The 19474-nt window shown below is 31.2% G+C and overlaps 1 protein-coding gene across 2 annotated transcripts in view; it reads left to right on the forward strand.

Annotated features, from left to right (window-relative positions):
* Positions 1–19474, forward strand: part of LOC129949503 (ribonuclease P protein subunit p25-like protein) — a 94458-nt gene that overhangs the window by 18654 nt on the left and 56330 nt on the right. The window lies entirely within an intron of this gene.

The following is a 19474-nucleotide window of genomic DNA, read 5'->3' on the forward strand; positions in this document are numbered from 1 at the left end:
AACTCAACTGAAAATACACTCCAGATGCCTTCGTTTAAATATCAAAAGTATCTTTCAGATAGATTCATTGAATATGGCGAGAGAAAATATCTATTTCAGAAGCTTTTTATGCTCGCTCTCTCTCTTTCTCTCTATTCATCTCTAAATAGAGATCGTGTTGGGTTTTTTCTAAATTGCATTTAAATTGATGGATTTCAAAGCTTTTTTTCGCGCTGTATCTCATTGATTTGGAGATGTTTTTCTTTCTTCTTGGAAAAAATAGGTAACTGAAAGATAAGTGCAACAAAAGAAAATTTCCATAACACTTGATATTAATGCGAGATTACGAGTATTCTTGAAAATTTGACACATTACATTGGGATTTATCGAGATCGATATAAATTGTAATTAAATTCTCTGATTCTGTATCCAAGTTATTGGAAACTACGTATTTTCCTATCGAAGATATAGTTAAGGGGTATCTGCGAGTTGTATTTATCAATCACATACCATAGTACAAAAATAGGATCGTACAATAAACTTTAACAGAGAAGAAGATATTTTTAGAAAAACTTGGATGTTTTGTTATAAATTGGTAAATGTAAACTTCGTGGTAAATTGTTTTTCTTGTTTCCTTCTTTAATTTTTTGTGGAAGTTGTGTAGGGGTAAGTTTACCTGTTTGCTTATTTATTGCTTTAAAACAAACAATTCTTATATTGTTTTTGAAATATAATTTTTAAATTGAATTGAATTTTTTCGATGAAATTCTCTTTGCTAAGAAAATAATCAGTGTCAATAATAATTGCGTTTAAACAAAAACAAAAATACTCAAAATCTTTGTATTTATATACAAAAATTGCTTAAAATATACCGACTTTATGAATGAATCATATTTAGGAATCTTTTTTGGAATTAATTTTAAGTTATGGGTACTGTTATAAATCTATTGTGCAGCAAATAACAATGTTCGGTTAAATTTGTTTTGTTTTCTGAGAGACTTTGTAACTTTTCTTGGGTTTTATTTGGTAATAAATTGTAGTCTACAATTAAAAAAATTTAAACGTGTGTTTTATATCACTTTCAATAAAATGAACGAAGTTGTTTTTGCGACAAGACATTTGCATGATAAGATGTGAGGTAAAATTTAGTGACTTTTTTCATAAAACTACTTTTCTAATCACCTGCTCCTTTAAAAAAAAAACAAACTCATGAAACTCTTGATTTTAATCAAACATGACATAACCTTGGTAGAGAAGTCCGGTCCATCTGCAATCGTGCCTAAGCCATTGGGGTCGATTGAGTTCAAACTTGGAAATTAAGTTTTTAAGCAATTTTTTTTAATGTTTATGATGTATTAATTTTTTTTGTTAATTGAAAATACAAATTTTCTCATGAAAGTTCCAATAGATTTATTTTTTTTTGTCCTGGTATAAAAAATATATTTTTGTATTGTTTCATAAGGATACCCACGATAGAATAGTTATTTTGCGTTTACATTTTCTGAATAAATAATGGTTACATTAAATATTTTAGAACAAAAATGATTTTACCTCCAAAATAATTGTATGTAACGAAGGATACAAAAACTAAAAAACTAAAAAAAAAATCTTACTAAAAGTAGTTAAAAATTGAATTGATATTCAAAAATTTAAGATATTGGCTTCAAAGTAATTTCATTTCGACTTATAAAAAATATTGTTTTCAACATTCAAGTTTTTATAAAAAATCTGTATTATTTTTCCTTAAGATATACAAACTTTCAAAAAACGATTCTTAAATTGGTAAAAAAGGTGTTGGCAAACGAGTGCTTTTATTTATTAGGTGTTATTCAGTTCAAGATAATCCGTGTTCTTAGCTAACTTTTGTAAAATGCAAGGAAAAATACTCTAACGAAATAATAGAAAATTATGAGGATGAGTCAAATTAAAATACCGACAAAATATACCATTCTAAAATCAGTGATTTGCCAATTAATAAAATTTTACAAATCCTAAAAGTCATTTCAAACGGTTTATTGAGATTGCAGACCAAGAAAAACAACAACAATGAGAAGATGAAATCAATTAAAAAAGACCCTTTTATTATACATCTAGAGAAATAATTACTCAACTCGACCTAAACTTAAGCGCGAGAACAATTTGGATACGAACTGTTGATGGTGAACTAAAATCTTTCAAAGCCTTTTATTTCCACCAAAAAAATTTGCTCATAACTACGTCAACTGGACAGTTAGAAAATGGAGAAACATACTCTTTTCGGACAAGTCCAAATTCATTTTCAAGGGTTCCTATGGTTTCCGTCGTGTTCGCAGACCAGCCAAAGAGGCACTAAATCCACATTACACCAAACTTATTGTGAAACACTGAGGAGATAAGGTAATGGTACGGGGGTGTTTTTCAGGGCATGAACTGGGACTGATTAACCAAAAGACGGTACAAGAAATCGTTTTATGTACCAGTCACACGCTGAGGGTCAGTTGCCTCTAAAATGGATATTTTAGCAGGAAAACGACCCAAAGCAAACATTACGGTTAGGACGTGGTTTCAAGAAAAGCAGATTTACGTATTACAATGACCAGTACATTCCCCAGATCTCAACCCCTTGGAAAATCTATGAGAAATTGTTCATCGTAGAATTAAAAGGGCTAAATAAAAAAAATATTAAAATGGATTGGGGAAATATCTCAAACAGCATAATAACAACTTAATTGACTCCATGACTCGAAGGTGTGCTGAAGTGATTAAAAAAAAGATTTGCGTACTATTTTTTGTAGATCATATTTTATTATGAAAAAACGGATTGTTGGATTTTTATATAAAAAATACTGAATATCGAAATATTTTTGAGTTTTGAAAAGCTATTTGAGTCGAAAATCAATTTTTACCAACTTTTGTTAATTTTATTTTAGGTTTTTAATTTTTTGTACAAAAACTGTCAATTCGATTTTTTTTTAATTTTACTGAATGTTGAAAACAATATTTCTTATAAGATAAAATTAGTTTGAAGCCAATACTTTTGAAAAGATATTTGAGCCGAAAATCATTTTTTACCAACTTTTGTTAATTTTTGTCCGGTTTTTAATTTTTAAAAAAAAAAACTGTCAGTTCGATTTTTTTCAAAATGTTACTGAATGTTGACAACAATAATTTTTGAAAGATAAAAGTAAATTAAAGCCAATATCTCAAAGCTTTGAAAAGATATTTGAGTCGAAAATCATTTTTTACCAACTTTTGTTAATTTTTGTCCGGTTTTTAATTTTTTTTAAAAAAACTGTCAATTCGATTTTTTCAAAATGTTTCTGAATGTTGACAACAATAATTTTTGAAAGATAAAAGTAAATTAAAGCCAATATCTCAAAGTTTTGAAAAGATATTTGAGTCGAAAATCAATTTTTACCAACTTTTATACATTTTTTTTTTAGGTTTTTATTTTTTGCAAAAAAAACTGTCAATTCGATTTTTCTCAAAGTTTGTCCTAGTGTTAAAAACAATATTTCTTATAAGTAAAAATTAGTAAGAAGCTATTATCTCAAATTTTTGAAAAGATATTTGAGTCGAAAATCATTTTTTACCAACTTTTGTTAATTTTTGTCCGGTTTTTAATTTTTTTTTTAAAAAAACTGTTAATTCGATTTTTTCAAAATGTTACTGAATGTTGACAATAATAATTTTTGAAAGATTAAAGTAAATTAAAGCCAATATCTCAAAGTTTTGAAAAGATATTTGAGTCGAAAATCAATTTTTAGCAACTTTTATTAATTTTTTTTTTAGGTTTTTATTTTTTGTAAAAAAAAACTGTCGTTTCGATTTTTCTCAAAATTTTTCAGAATGTTGAAAACAATATTTCTTATAAAATAAAATATGTTTGAAGCCTAAATTTCAAGTTTTTGAAAAGATATTTTAATCGATATTCAATTTTTACCAATTTTGAGTAATGTTTTTTTTTTGATTTTTATTTTTTATAAAAAAAACTGTCAATTAGGTTTTTCTCAAAATTTTATCAGATGTCAAAAACATTATTCTCCGTTGCACAAAATTGTTTTAGAGATGAAATCATGTTTCAGTCGACAAATTTTTTTTCAGTTTTATTGATTTATAAAAAAAAACGTTATATTGATTTTTTTTTCAAAAAATATACTTCTTTGATATCACCTTACAATATATTATATAAAATTTAATTTAAGTCTCTAGCGTTTTTGGTTCGTAAGATATTTAGGGTGTACCAAAATTTTCATCTTTTTTTTCAAACTGCTATGGTAAAAAAACCACCCACGCAATTTTCTTGAGAGCCCTTTCTGCATCTTTCTGCCTTATTATCTGTATAACAAAATTTATTTGAAGTCGATATCTCTTCTGGTTCTTGAGCTACGGAGGACGGAAAAAACGTCGCGAACGTACGGACGTACGAACGTACGTTCACACGCACGCACAGACATCTTTCTAAAAATCTTTTATTTCGACTCTAGGGACCTTGAAACGTCGAGAAATGTCAAAATTTTCAATTTGACAAATCGGACCCATTACAATAACTTCCTATGGGAAGTTAACAAGGGGTTTTGCTAAAAAATGTATTTATTTACTTATAAAGTGTTGCAAGCCTTTACATTAATTCAAGAATTCGAATTCAAATTATATACCCAAACTTCTATTTACATATTTATATTAAGAAAAGAAAATTTAGCATCAATTATTTGCCAACTAGTAGAAGAGTAAAAATTTAAATCTACTAATGCTTCTTATTCTATTCATAGCGATGGGCAGAGAGTTCCAAAGGCGTAAAATATGAATACAAAATTGACGCTCAATATTTAGAAAATAGTATCGTCGTAATAAAAGGCAAGGATCATAACGACGTAGATTATAAATATAGCGGGCAATATTGTTATAAGCAACATTCAATTTGCGGTTAGTCTCACAGTCTTGTTTACAAAAGATTTCACACCAATACATCACAATTGGTAGTATAAGGGCCTTAGCAAGTAGCAGTTTAATTTTGATCGGGATGAAATTTTGAGTGACTTGAAGAAAGCGGAGACTTCCATAGACTTTACCAATGGCACTATTAAGGTGGTCATCCCAAGTGAGTGTTCAAATGAATACTGCTCCTAGGTTTCTGGCAGTGCTAACCTATTCAATTGTTTTATCGTCAAGTTTCAACGGGTTTAAAACCTATAGATCAAAGTTTTCGCGATAGATGGGTAGGGATTTTGATTTGACAGGGTTAAGGCGAAGATCGTTCTTTTTTGACCACTGTGAAATGCGGAGCAGATTCTCGTTCATTAAAGCTACGGCATCATTTTTAGCCTCAAACCGTCGACTTATCAGGAGCTGCACATCATCAGCATACAGATGAATTAAGGGCAACGGCCTAGTCACTGATAAAGCTTCGGTTTCCATCGATCACCGAAATCAAGCAACAGTGAGCGATAGGGGACCGTCTCGAAACCTGCCGCGTGCTGTTTTCATGTGTTCTTTCTTTCTGTCTGTTATTCTTTCTCGTCTGTCCTTTTGTCTTGTATTAATGTCTTGTGTTGTTATCACCTTACATAGTCAAGTCGTTCAAGGTGCTGTGTTCTCTATTCTGTACATTTATGTGCTGAGTAGTGTGAAATGTAATGTAATGTAATGAAACAATGTTTAGCAACTTGTGGTAACTCATTTATGTAAAGTGACAAGAGAATTGGTCCAAGGATAGATCCTTGTGGCACTCGACTCAAAACATTGAAAAATGTGGACGAGTATCCATCCAACAGGCTTTTTAGATAGTTTGCCAATATCGATTTCACGCAGGTTTTTCCATAATTTTTAGCCAGAGGTTAAAGAACCAAGTTTATTTTCAAAATAAAGTCTTTTTGCCGTTCTGCCCATTACGAAAACTTGATTACGCAGTCTGCAATACAATTTGTGGAAGTGAAAATAAAAATAAAAATAGAGGTGTATTGCAGGAGAAAGTTCGTGTGACTGAGTCATTCAATTTATGACAATCTTCGATGCTGGTTTCAAGGTCATACATTTGTATTAATTATTATTAATTTTGGAATTGAGTAACCGTTTGATTTGTTAATTGGCTTGATTACAATTTTTCTTTCACAAAATACACTAACTGATTTGTGATTTCATGATGAAGAAACAAACAACTCATTTAAAATCAAACATGAACTAATTAGACTTTTTCGAAAAAAAAGCTATAAAGGGTCCGCGAAATAACTTTTTTTTTTGAAAATGCTGTACAAAAAAAACTACTTAATATTTTCTCAAACTTCTTTTTTTATTTAAAAGTATAAATAATTTCATTCAAATGGCTGCCTCGACTTCACGATCGGTCCAATTTTTAAGCACATTATCAATTGTGTGCAGCTATTTTTCACCAATGGCTTCACGAATATTGTCCTTTAAATCGTCAATTGTCTCTGGCTTGTCGACGTAACACTTATCTTTTACGGCAACTGTGTCAAATCTAAGCTCTGACGTGGCCAAACGACATCAGCTCTGCGGCTATTAATGCGATTTTCCAAAAAAAAAAACAGGGCGCAAAACATCGAGTGTAGCTTCAGTTGTGTGGCACGTAGTACCGTTCTGTTGAAACCAATTGTTGCCAACATCCTCCTCTTCAATTTTTGTGAACAAAAATTTGTTTAACATGACCAGATAACGATCGCCATTGACTGTAACGGCCACTACTTGCCTAATTAGACCTCTGGACCAAAATCCGCACCAAACAGTGAATCGTTTTGGGTGTATCGGCTTTTCGATGTATGCGTGCGAGTTTTCTGTGCCCCAAATGCGACAATTTTGATTTTTTACATACCCGCCAAGATCAAAATGATCTTAATCTGAAAAGATGATATTTTTGGCAATATTTCTATCAAATCATACATGAGCTAAGTGTAATACCATTCACGAAATAAACACTAGTTAAAAAAAATGTTAGATGGCGGACCGTTTAGTATTATGGTATTAAAAAATGTATTTACTTGAGATGCTAGTTATATTATTCTTATATCTTTCTATCAATAATAAATAATAAATGCAATAAATTTGTTATCCTCGTTTTTTGAAATATTTTCATGCAAACCATGATTCTGTTCTAACATCTAAATTATGGTCTTAACAATTTAAAATATATATCAATAAAAGATTGAAGACAGATTAAAGTTTCAACTACTTCAATTTATAGTGCTGTCTTACCGTCATTGATTTAATTTCGAATATCAGTTTCTCGTTAGCAATTAATTCATCACCACGGGGAATCATGTCTGCAGACATAATGCATTCAAAGAATAGATACAACTTGACAAACAAAACATAAAAAGAATATAATATAGCAAGCTCCTTCTATTATTTGTACATTTTATACAAATAAATCAGGCAAACACATTTGCATTACCCTCTGCCGATTTTAAACTTTTACAAATTCAAAACGTGACTTCAAAGTTTTTCCAATATCAACAGCAACTGGTGGTAATAAATTTGACTGCAACAAAATTGAATGACTGAATGAATAGGTTAATGGGTAACTGATGCACTGCGACCTATAGATCCAGTGTGTCCTCTTAAAATACTGGATGAAAATACCCATTCTACAGATTAACAAATAAGTTTCTTGAAGGAACTTGAGTATTTTGTATATTTTATGGAAACAAAGCTCCTTTAAACTGGTAGTGTCCCCTCTATCTGTCTCTTCTCATACTCATTGCGCAACTTTCAGATAGTCCTGCTCTCCAATTCTAGGACGTTTCGTTCAACTTGCAATGGCCTTTCAGAAGACTTGTTGATTATATTAGACTCTTCTTACTTAGAGAAAAGTAAAATTAAAACAACTGTTAACATTACTAGACACGTGCTCTTAGGCGTATACGTAATTTTATGTTTATCTTTTTTGTGATGTAAATAATAAAAATACTTTTTATGCAAAAGTCGCAGGCTTTTAAGTTTAATTTTAATTTATTTAACATATAACATCAGAGTGGTACTTCGCCTCATTCATTCTCCTAGTGCAATCATTTATTAATTAAATCTATTATTAATGAAAAACAGGCCCTCAAAGCTAAGAGCCTGCAACCATCTGAATAAGAAAACTCAACTACTCCGACGGTAATCCCAAGACACATTAATTCATAGAAAAACTTCCTATATGAATAATATTAATGTAGATTCAGAATTTTAAGTTTTCCACGCAGATTATCACCCTTTCTCTTTAACTTTTTATTACTTGCAATTTTTATAATATTCCATTAATTATAACCACAATAATAATAATTATTTGCAATCATAGGCACACGCTTTCATACAAACATTACTAAAGTCAACTTTTATACAAAATAGATTTAAATTACTCGTATCATGGGATTCCCCATAATTTCATAGGTAACTCTATTTGTACTTATGTTGTTTTAAATAATTTAAGCATTATAAATAAATATTTTAAGAAAAAGAAGAAAAAGAGTTTAAGCAAAACTTTAATTTGATGTTATTTTGCAATTTTTTATAATACATATTTTTACCAGTGAGGCAAGGGTATATATTAATTTATACATAATTTCATTTTGATGTGAATCATATTTCTGCGAATAACCCAAAATCAGAGAAGAATGACTAATAAATTGATGAAAGTGGCTTAATCCTATATTTGTCTTATAAGGTTTGTTATATGAGCCAAACACCTGTAAACTCTTCATTAAAAAGCTATTAATTTCGTAATATTATGCCTTTTGAATAATAACCGCAGAATATAACATTTTATTGACTTTCTTTGAATTCAAATCAAGGAAGCAGTACAAAGTACATTTAAACAAAAATTTACATCAACACAATTATTTCTGTAATTCTAGATTATCAACAAAAATAAGAATCAGTTTTTAAATTTAAAAAAAAAATTGTTTTATGTATGTCTCTTTGCTTTACAAGCGGAGATATTTGTCAAGACACCAACTTTGTTGAAGCAATATTTTTTGAAGAATTCTGACATTTTTGTAAGTGCTTTTGACGTTGATTTTATCTTTAACCACTTCGTGTCACCTATTGTCATCAATAAATTCCGTATTTCTATATTTCTTTATTTTTTCGATGATTTCATGAATTTCGGAAAAATCTCGGTATTTTTTCGAAAAAACTATGCAAATTCTAATAATTTAGTATTCGAGTGTAATTTTCTGCTTTTCTCAACATTGTTAAAAAATAGAAAAATAATTAATACTCCAGAAAAGAAGGCGATTCCAATATTTCCAATATTTTATCAAGATATTTCACTTGTTAAATATTTCAGAAGATTACAAAAATGTATGTAAATCAAAACACCAAATTGGCTTCTTTTTAACTTCCCATAGGAAGTTATTGTAATGGGTCCGATTTGTCAAATTGAAAATTTTGACATTTCTCGACGTTTCAAGGTCCCTAGAGTCGAAATAAAAGATTTTTAGAAAGATGTCTGTGCGTGCGTGTGTACGTACGTTTGTACGTCCGTACGTTCGCGACGTTTTTTTCGTCGTCAATAGCTCAAGAACCAGAAGAGATATCGACTTCAAATAAATTTTGTTATACAGATAATAAGGCAAAAAGATGCAGAAAGGGCTCTCAAGAAATTTGCGTGGGTGGTTTTTTTTTACCATAGCAGTTTGAAAAAAAGGTGAAAATTTTGGTTAACCCTAAATATCTTACGAACCAAAAACGCTAGAGACTTGAATTAAATTTTATATAATATATTGATGATACCAAACAGGTATATTTTTTGAAAAAAATCAATATAGCGTTTTTTGTTTAAAAATTAATAAAACTTAAAAAAAAAATTTGTCACCTCCAAAATTTTACGACTGAAATATGATTTCATCTCTAAAACAATTTTGTGCAACGAAGAATAATGTTTTTGACATCTGATAAAATTTTGAGAAAAATCTAATTGACAGTTTTTTTATAAAAAATAAAATTCTAAAAAAAACATTACTCAAAGTTGGTAAAAATTGAATATCGATTCAAATATCTTTTCAAGAACTTGAAATTTATACTTCAAACTTATTTTATCTTATAAGAAATATTGTTTTCAACATTTTGAAAAATGTTGAGAAAAATCGAATTGACAGTTTTTTTACAAAAAATAAAAACCTAAAAAAAAATTAATAAAAGTTGGTAAAAATTGATTTTCGACTCGAATATCTTTTCACAACTTTGAGATATTGGCTTTAATTTACTTTTGTTTTTCAAAAATCTTGTTGTCAACATACAAATAATGTTTGAAAAAAATCGAATTGACAATTTTTTTCCAAAAAATAAAAACCTAAAAAAAGAATTTATAAAAGTTGGTAAAAATAGATTTTTGACTCAAATATATTTTCAAAACTTTGAGATATTGGCTTTAATTTACTTTTATCTTTCAAAAAATCTTATTGTCAACATTCAGTTAAAGTTTGAAAAAAATCGAATTGACAGTTTTTTTACAAAAAATAAAAACCTAAAAATAAAATGTATAAAAGTTGGTAAAAATTGATTTTCGACTCAAATATCTTTTAAACAATTTTAAATATTGGCTTCAAAGTAATTTTATCTCATAAGAAATATTGTTTTCAACATTTGGTAACATTTTTAAAAAATCGAATTGACAGTTTTTTGTTACAAAAAATAAAACTCTAAAAAAAAACAATACTAAAACTTGGTAAAAATTTACTTTCGACTCAAATAGCTTTTCAAAACTTAAAAATATTGGCTTGAAACTTATTTTATTTCACAGAAAATATTGTTTTCGATATTCAGTAATTTTTATATAAAAATCCAACAGTCCGTTTTTTCATAAAAAATAAAATCTACAAAAAATAGTACGCAAATTTGGTAAAAATTGATACGAGTACATATAGACAAACTTTTAAGCAAGATAAATCGACAGACGGGATGGGAAGTTATCAGTGTGGGTCGCATCCCAGCCTCTTTTTTTTCATGATTTAATATATGTATTAATACATTATGTACAACTGAACTGTAAGTCATACTTTTTCATATTTTTATCAATTTGTACCTCGGGGTATTCCTTGACTCTTAACTTACTTTTGGATTCCATGTACGTCAAGTTGTAAATAAAATCAACGTTACAATAAAAACGCTTTACCCTTTCATAAATCGAAATCCAAATTAAGTATTGAAAATAAAATACTTATATTTAAATCCATATTTCAAGCAATTATGTTTTATGGCTCTCCAGTATGAAGTAAATGTGCAAAAACACATATAAAATAATTGCAAATAGCTCAAAACAAAATTTTAAAAATGATGCTCAACTTGCTCACTTCTCAACGCAGGATCTTCATTCTGTCACTAATATTGAGCTAGTCCAAGATAGAATTTCAAAGTTAAATGTAAAATACATTCTTTCATGCCAAACATCAGAAAATTTCTTAATTTCTAATCTCGATTTTAGTTAAATTCTTAAAATAAAAAAGAAATAAAAATATAAAAAATAAAAAACAAGTGATTTATAGATGCGTTTATTAAATTAATAAAAACCGTTATTTATATTTCGTTCTATATTTATGCATATAATAAATTTGTTCTAGTTACTTTAATTATTTATTATTTATTAGTCCATCTATTGTTTATATAGTACATAGTTGTTCACTTATTAATTTAGTTGTTTACGTATTCATTTATTTATTTATTTGTTTGTTCATTTATATATATACTTTGTATTTGTGAATTTAATATCTTGTTTTTATGTATTTATTAATTTATTTATTTATTTATTTATTTATTTATTAATTTATTTATTTATTTATTTAATTATTTATTTATTTATTTATTTATTTAATTACATATTTATTTTTATTTATTTATATATAAATGTATTTATTTATTTATTTATTCATTTATTTATTAATTAATTTATTTATTTATTTATTTTTATTATGTATTTATTTATTTATTTATTTATTTATTCATTTATTTATTTACTTCTATCAAAATGAAAAGACTGATTTAACTATTAATAAAAATAGTATTGTACTGTGATATTTATATACAATTGTTAGCATTATTTCTATTTATTTTATTTATTTATTTTGTTACACAAACTGTAAAATAAATGTATCTTGCAAATAATTTGTTTAGAAAAACTACCATCTCTACTCTCGTTCCCACCTTAATTTAAACATATTTACTATGTAATCATTGATGAAGGTTTTTACATTAGCTTTTCCTTCCAATTATATTTGATCACGTTCTTTTAAATTTTTTTTCCCAAACATATTATTGACATCAGTAAGGTATTGAAACCATATCTATGTAAATTGTGCAATTGCCATTTTGTAAAAAAAAAAACGATAAATTTACGCTAATAAATAAAATTACAATTACAATTACATTATTTGTATAAAAAAAATTTAAGCTGTTTTCGATATTAAAGAGTTTTTCTCACTATGTTTTTTATTCTTAGAGTAACAATTATTATTGACTAAATTGTTGTTAATAATATTAAATGAAAAGTTTTAAAACGAAACTAAATAATGTTCAAATAATAAAAATGTCTGTTGCTCCTTAAAACCAAATAAAAGAATCAATGTTTGATAATAGATTGTTTTTATTTTGTTTTTTTTTTTTTAAATGGAAATTAATTTCGAATTTTGCCAAAAACGGTTGGATAGACTTTTCTAAACAACATTTTTTAACTAGATTTCTTTCAATAGATACATAAATACATTTTATTTTCTAAAAAAGTGGTTATAAAAACAAGATTATGCTGGTGTTCAAAATTAGTTAGGACAGTAACTTGTTAAAGTAGTCTGTCAGGTTAAAGTTTTCCTATTTATATTTTTGCTTAGCTTACTTTAAGTAGTATATTAATTTACAATTAATCTACTGTTGTTCTTTCATTTTAATCAAAAGCATGTTGTGGGCATGTTTCCAATCAAAATTAGTTGCTTCATAGTTGACAACGACGTCAGTCTTGCGAAAAAAGCCTGACCATTCCTGGGCCCAATAAATATTTTTGCAAAGTTCTGCGGATGAAAGTACTCGTGGTAATCTAAAGCTGGGAAGACTGAAAACATTTCTCAAATATTTTAAATGTATTTCAAGGGAAGTAAGACAGGCTTTTGGAAGACCGGTTTCGGTGTTTATAACGTAGTTTGTTGTATTATCTGGTATCGTTGAAACATCTTTTGACGAAAACCCTATGAAGCATAATTGATCTGGTGACTGAGTCATGGACTTTAACTTTGCTGAATTTGGCATTAACTTATTTTTCAAGAACTTAGATCAGGTTGCATTGATTGGATTTTTTGATGTTGCAAGCCTCTTTGTCAGATGTTCAGACCAAGACATATTATATGTAAAGACTACGCCTAGATATTTATACTGGTTTGTTATTTTTAGTTCTACACGTTTGAAATTCCATTTTTCACTTAATGCTTTTCGGCCTCCATTCCTAAAAATAACAATTTCAGATTTCTCAAGATTAACTTTAAGTCCATTTATCGCAATAGCTGCTGAACTTGTCTATAATTGTTTGAAGTAAAGCTTGATTCTTAGCCAAAATTACAATATCATCAGCATACAAAAGAACATTTATAGCGATGGAGAGTTCAGAATGTAGGCCATTTAAGAACAAGCAAAAAGCAGAGCGCTCAGAACGCTACCTTGTTTAAAGCCTTTGCTCGATCCAAAGAAATTAGAGGTACTGCATCCATCCCAAACGGCGGCGGCAATTGTATCTTGGTATAATAGTTTGATCGTCGAGATGCTCAAAGTAATAAGTTTGTGAATAAGAGCTTCTCTATTAATATTGTCGAACGCAGCTTTTAAGTCTACGAACCAAGCAAAAAGTTTCTTTTTCTGGCTTAGTTGCAGCTGAATAAGGCATGAAGGATTGAAAACCTGATCAATGGTACTATATAATCTTTTCGATATGCAGTCTGGAGTTCATTGAGTATATGTTGTTTTCGATCCAAGTAGTAAGGTGGTTTAGTAGAACTGAGGTAAATAATTTGTAGATGGTTTCTAAAAAGGATAGCCCACGATAATTAGATACAAGACTAGCGTCACCTTTTTTGACTTGCGGAAAGATAATAAATTTGTTGAATTCTGTTGGTATTGTTCGTGTTTCGTAGAGTCTTTTCAGCAAAGTATGAACCTCCCCAATAAAAGAATTACTCGCATTCTTATAAAACTCATATGGGATTGCCGTCTATACCCGCACCTTTGTTTTCTTTTGAAGATTGGAAGATATTGTAATACTTGGGAGTTGGAAATGCATTGAAAGTACGAACGTTGTTTTTTTTTACATAGGGCTTTTTATTTGCTAAAATAGTTTTTTCTGCTTGCATCGATATTATATTTTCTGCAAATGTAAAGTAGCTTAAGTGAAAAATTTCGAGCTTTATGACAATCTATGAACTGGGGGAACTTTGCGTAAGTGTATGGTCTGAAAAAGTTGTACTTTCAATTGAGAAACTTTAAAATATTTCCAATGCACTGTATGAAGGCAGTAGTAGTCAATAACTGATGATCAACTTGTTCCCACAAAAGTAAACCCGCCAGTTTTATCGCCAAAGCGTCTCTCCTTAAGTATAAATGCACCGATGTCCTCCAACAGCTCACAAAACATTTTGTTGCTGTCACTTACAGTATCTTTTAAAATTCTCACTTCAGTGATAAGCAGTAATATCCGTGAATCGACTGTTCCTTTGATTCCTGTTCTGATCTCGCAAAAGTATAAAGTGGTTTGATTGAATTTCTTCAAAGAATGTTTTTAATTTTACAATGATATCTTTCAATATTTAAAATATATTTTTGTATTGTTCCAAGAATAAATGTTTCCATTCGCTCCAGTCTTTCGATTTTTCTAACTGTTCTCGTATTTTGTAAAAAAAGTTGTCAAATGAATTTTTCTACAAAAATCATTGATCATCTATTCTCGAGATATTCGAATCGAACATCTTACTTACTTACTTCCCTTCTGGCTTAGTCTACGTCGCTGTACAGCCCGTACAGCTCGTCGTTCCATCTTCTCCTCCACACCCCTTCGATGCATACGGGACCGTATATCACACAAAGAACTTTTCTCTCGAAGCGACCCAAGGTGCTTTCATCCGCTTTTGTCATAGTCCATGGACGAGGCTGATAAGGGTCTTATATAGCACCACTTTGGTCCCTCGAGAGAGGACTTTACCACTCAATTGCTTTCTTAGTCCAAAGAAACAGCGGTTAGCAAGAGTTATTCTGCGTTTGATCTCAGCGCTGGTGTTGTTTTCTGCGTTTACAACGAAGCCTAGGTAGACGAAGTCCTTGACTACCTCAAAGTTACGTCTGTCGATTGTGACGTATTGGTGTTCTTGGGTTTTTTGCAGGATCTGCCGTAATGTGAATATTTGATCAACTGTGGACTTTCCTGGTATAAAACCACACTGATAAGGACCTATCAGGTTGTTGACGATGTGCTTTAGATGTTCACATATTACGGCAGAGAAGATTTTATAGGCGATGTTAAGTAGACTGATTCCTCTTAGTTGCTGCAGTTTAGACGGTCCCTTTTTTCAGGATCGGGCAAACAATACTGAGGTTCCATTCATCGGGCATGATTTATTCCGACCATATCTTACAGATAAGTTGGTGCATTCTCCTAAGCAATTTATCTCCAGCTGCTTTAAAGAGCTCGGCATTCGAGCCATCCGCTCCAGCGGCTTTATTAGACTTCAGCTTAGATATGGTAATCTTTACTTCATCTAAGTCGGGAGGACGGGATTGTTGAATGGATCATCCTGCCTGATAGCGGAATTCAGTTCGTCGTCGCCGTTATATAGTCTGCAGAAATGGTCCTTCCATATCCTCAGCATTGACTGCGGTTCCACTATGATGTTTCCACTTTCGTCTTTGCAGCCTTCGGTTCTAGGTTTATGTACCTGTAAATTTCGTTTCACCTGTTCATAAAACTTTTGAACCTCATTCCTGCTTTTAAACCTCTCAACATCTTCGACCGCACGCTTCTCATGCCCTCTCTTTTTTCCTTCTGAGAAGTCGGCGTTCCTCTCGCCTCCTCTGCTCATAGAGCTCACTAGCAGCTCTCGTCCTTTTAAGCAGCGCTGCTTTGCGTGCCTGTTGTTTGGCTGCATTTGCCTGCCGACATTCATCAAACCAGGGGTTCCTTGTTGGTGGCTGTTTGAAACCCAGCACATCAGAAGCGGCTTCTCTGATTGCATCTTGGCAATTTTGCCACTGGTTTTCGATACATTGTGTTGGTGGCAGAGAACTTCGAGAGAGGTTACTTGTGTCGGAAAAGGATTTGGCGGTCTCTGACGATTGTAGCCGTTCGACGTTGTACCTTCTCCCAGCACCTCCCTGTTTTGCCTTGGGTCTGGAAATCCGAAGAACTACCTTGGCTACAACGAGGTAGTGGTCCGAGTCGATGTTAGCTCCTGGGAAAGTTCGTATATCCATAATGCTGGAAGCGTGTCTGGCGTCGATTGCAATATGGTCAATCTGGTTGACGGTAGATTGATCTGGAGAAGTCCAAGTTCCTTTGTGGATGTTGAGGTGTGGAAAACGCGTACTGGCTACCATGACGTTTCTTCCCGCAGCAAAATCTATGAGCCTGAATCCATTGTCGGAAGTGTTGTCGTGCAGGCTGTTCTTCCCGATTATTCCACCAAAGATGTCTTCCCTTCCTAGCTTGGCATTAAAATCGCCCAGGACTATTTTAATATCGTAGCTAGGGCACTGCTCATATGTTTTGTCTAGGAGCTCGAAGAACATATCTTTGGTGTTTTCGTCTTTCTCTTCTGTGGGGGCGTGCGTGCATATCAGGCTAATGTTGCCGAATTTAGCCTTGATGCGTATGGTCATGAGGCGCTCATTGATGCACCTATAGCTCAAGACTTCTTGCCTAAGTCTGGCTCCAATGACGAAGCCGCATCCAAATAAGAGCTGTTGGTTTTCGTGGTAACAGTCACCATAGTAAATATCGCAGTTTTTCATCCTCTTTTTGCCTGGCCCATCCCATCGTATTTCCTGGATGGCGGTGATATCTGCTTTATATCGGCCTAGGTCTGTTAAGGGACCTAACATTCCACGTGCATATCCGAAGTTCGTTGTCCTTTATTCGTTTGCGTTGGTTGTCAACAGTAAATCCGTCCGTATCCGAGGCTTGTTGGTGCTTCGCAACTATGAAAGCTTTTACGTGGCCAGGAAGTCACCCGGACGCACAACCCCCAACCTGGAGGACCAGATCCTAAGTATAACTCCAAGGATGGGGAGCCGGATAAAACCGCTCCTTACAAGCCTGGGCTTCGAATAATTGGAAGAAGCCCTATAAGGTGTTAACTAAGTAGTTCAACCTTACTGGAACTGTAGACCCCACCGTTGATTCCATCTCGGGAATTCCTCCGCTGCCGTCTGGATAAAGAGAGTTGCCTTAGTGGAAACACCTCTCCCCACCTCCCTCGTTTGCTGCCCCCAACAACTTTCCACTGGGGTTGGGACCCAATCTCCAGTTGAAGTACTAGGCACACGATGTTCACCACGGGGAGGTGATAGACAGAGGTTGGTTTTGAGAAAAACCTGTGGACACTTGTGTCCTCTTGAGTGCACATGTCTACCATTTGAATATCCGAATCGAACATCACTTTTTACTAATTTAGCGTAGAATTTTTTGTAGATTCTTATTTTTTTATAAAAATAACACCGAAAATATGATTTTTCTAAAATTGTTCGATAATCAGTTTTTACCTTTTTAATAGCCATTTTATTTTTTGTACAAAATTGTTTCTTCGATTTTTCTCAAAAGTTCACCTGATGTCAAAAACGTTATTCTTGATTTCAGTTAACACAATTTTTTGTTCGTTCGTAAAGTATTCGAGATGACAAATATTTTTGTTTTTATTCAAAATTTGATATCTCAAAAACGAGTCAACATTTTTTAAAGAAATTAATTTAAAAAAGCGTTCTGACAGCTTTGAAAAAAAAAAAAAAAAAAAAAACAAAATATAAATAAATTAATGTTTGCTTTTTCGTTTTTTGCAGAAAACACACTCTTTTAATACACGAACAGCTACGTGCGACCCAGGCTTGCATTTTTTATTAACGAATTTTCGAAAAAAAGAATATGTTCTTTAAATGAGTTCTCTTAAACTTTTGTTACGTGCGTTAAAAAAAAACTTTTACTTTCACACTTATAATAAATTCAATTTAAATATTTGTTTTTAAATATTTTTTCTTCGCCAAACCTTACTAACGCCCAGTTGCCTCATTTGACTTGTTTTCAAATTCTTAAGGTAAGCAGACTAAAGTCTTCGCACATGAAATTATGACATCTGACGTACCAGCCAATGCCATGTCTAAACATTTCACAAAGTTTTAAAAGATTGAAACAAAAATTCAGATCCGTCTTTAGGTGTCTCATCACATCGGTATGTATGTACATACTCGAAGGTGTAGTTTAGTCTAAAGCTATAGGCATTCCTCAAACTATTGACCTCTTTTACTTTACGTAATAAATAAAATATTTAAATTTTTCGCTAAGTCATTTCCAAAAGCGATCTCGTGCCGCGTGCGTCGATGGAACAATTAATGAATTCTTGGTAAACCTATTCTCTTTCTTTAAATAATTCTCCACTTCTCCTTAGGAATCCGAATCTTTTAAATAAATTAGGTACAAACAAATTTCATGTTTTGTTTGGTTTTTTGTTCTCCAAAATTTGATTCATAGAAATTTAGCGCCTAATTATTCAAAAAAGCACGCGACAATACTCGTAGTTATTTATTGAAAGTCTGATTTTCATTGATGAAATGCCAAACTTGTTTCAGAGCTTTAACGAATACAAATCACATCACAAATCATACAATACCCAATCCAATATAATAAAAATCATTTCACTGATAAATTGAGTTGCTGATGAAGCAGACCTTTGACTGATCATTAATTTTGTGTGATGTGATTCATCTCACGTTTGATTTTATTTCATTTATTTTGGTAAGATGGTGTGAATTTAATAGTCTAGCAGGCAGTCAGAAATGTTACAAATTTATTTTGCTGAATAGATCTCAAGATATTTTGGGATTTCCATCAGGATTTGCTGCCATTTTTGTGTATCGTTTTGAATAATTTATTTCCGACAGAGAGAGGAAACTCAAAAATCACATCAAAGTCTGCCTCCCCCTGTTTAGCTATGACGTCTGAAATTTTAGTTTTCCGAAGGCACATGTTTTTTTGAAAGTATCATGACGTACGAAAACACAGCAAGCATGTCAATGTCGACAACACATTTTCATACTGTTTCTGAATCAAGAGGTGTGAAACTGAAGTGTTAATAAGGGCTCTCTGTAATTAATTTTGAAAGGGGATTTTCTAGTCATTTTTGGTTTGGTGTAGGTACGTTTAAAAAAAATTGTTTTGGACTTTCATCCCCGATCAAAGCTATTGTATTTTTATGTGTTTCAATATCTTGTTAAAGGAAGTATATCTATACAATTGATGATTAAAATCTTGACCTCATGTGAGCTGGTCATTATGAGTAAGCTCTAAGTC

Source organism: Eupeodes corollae, chromosome 3 (assembly GCF_945859685.1).
Source record: "Eupeodes corollae chromosome 3, idEupCoro1.1, whole genome shotgun sequence".
In the NCBI taxonomy this organism is placed as follows: Eukaryota; Metazoa; Arthropoda; class Insecta; order Diptera; family Syrphidae; genus Eupeodes; species Eupeodes corollae.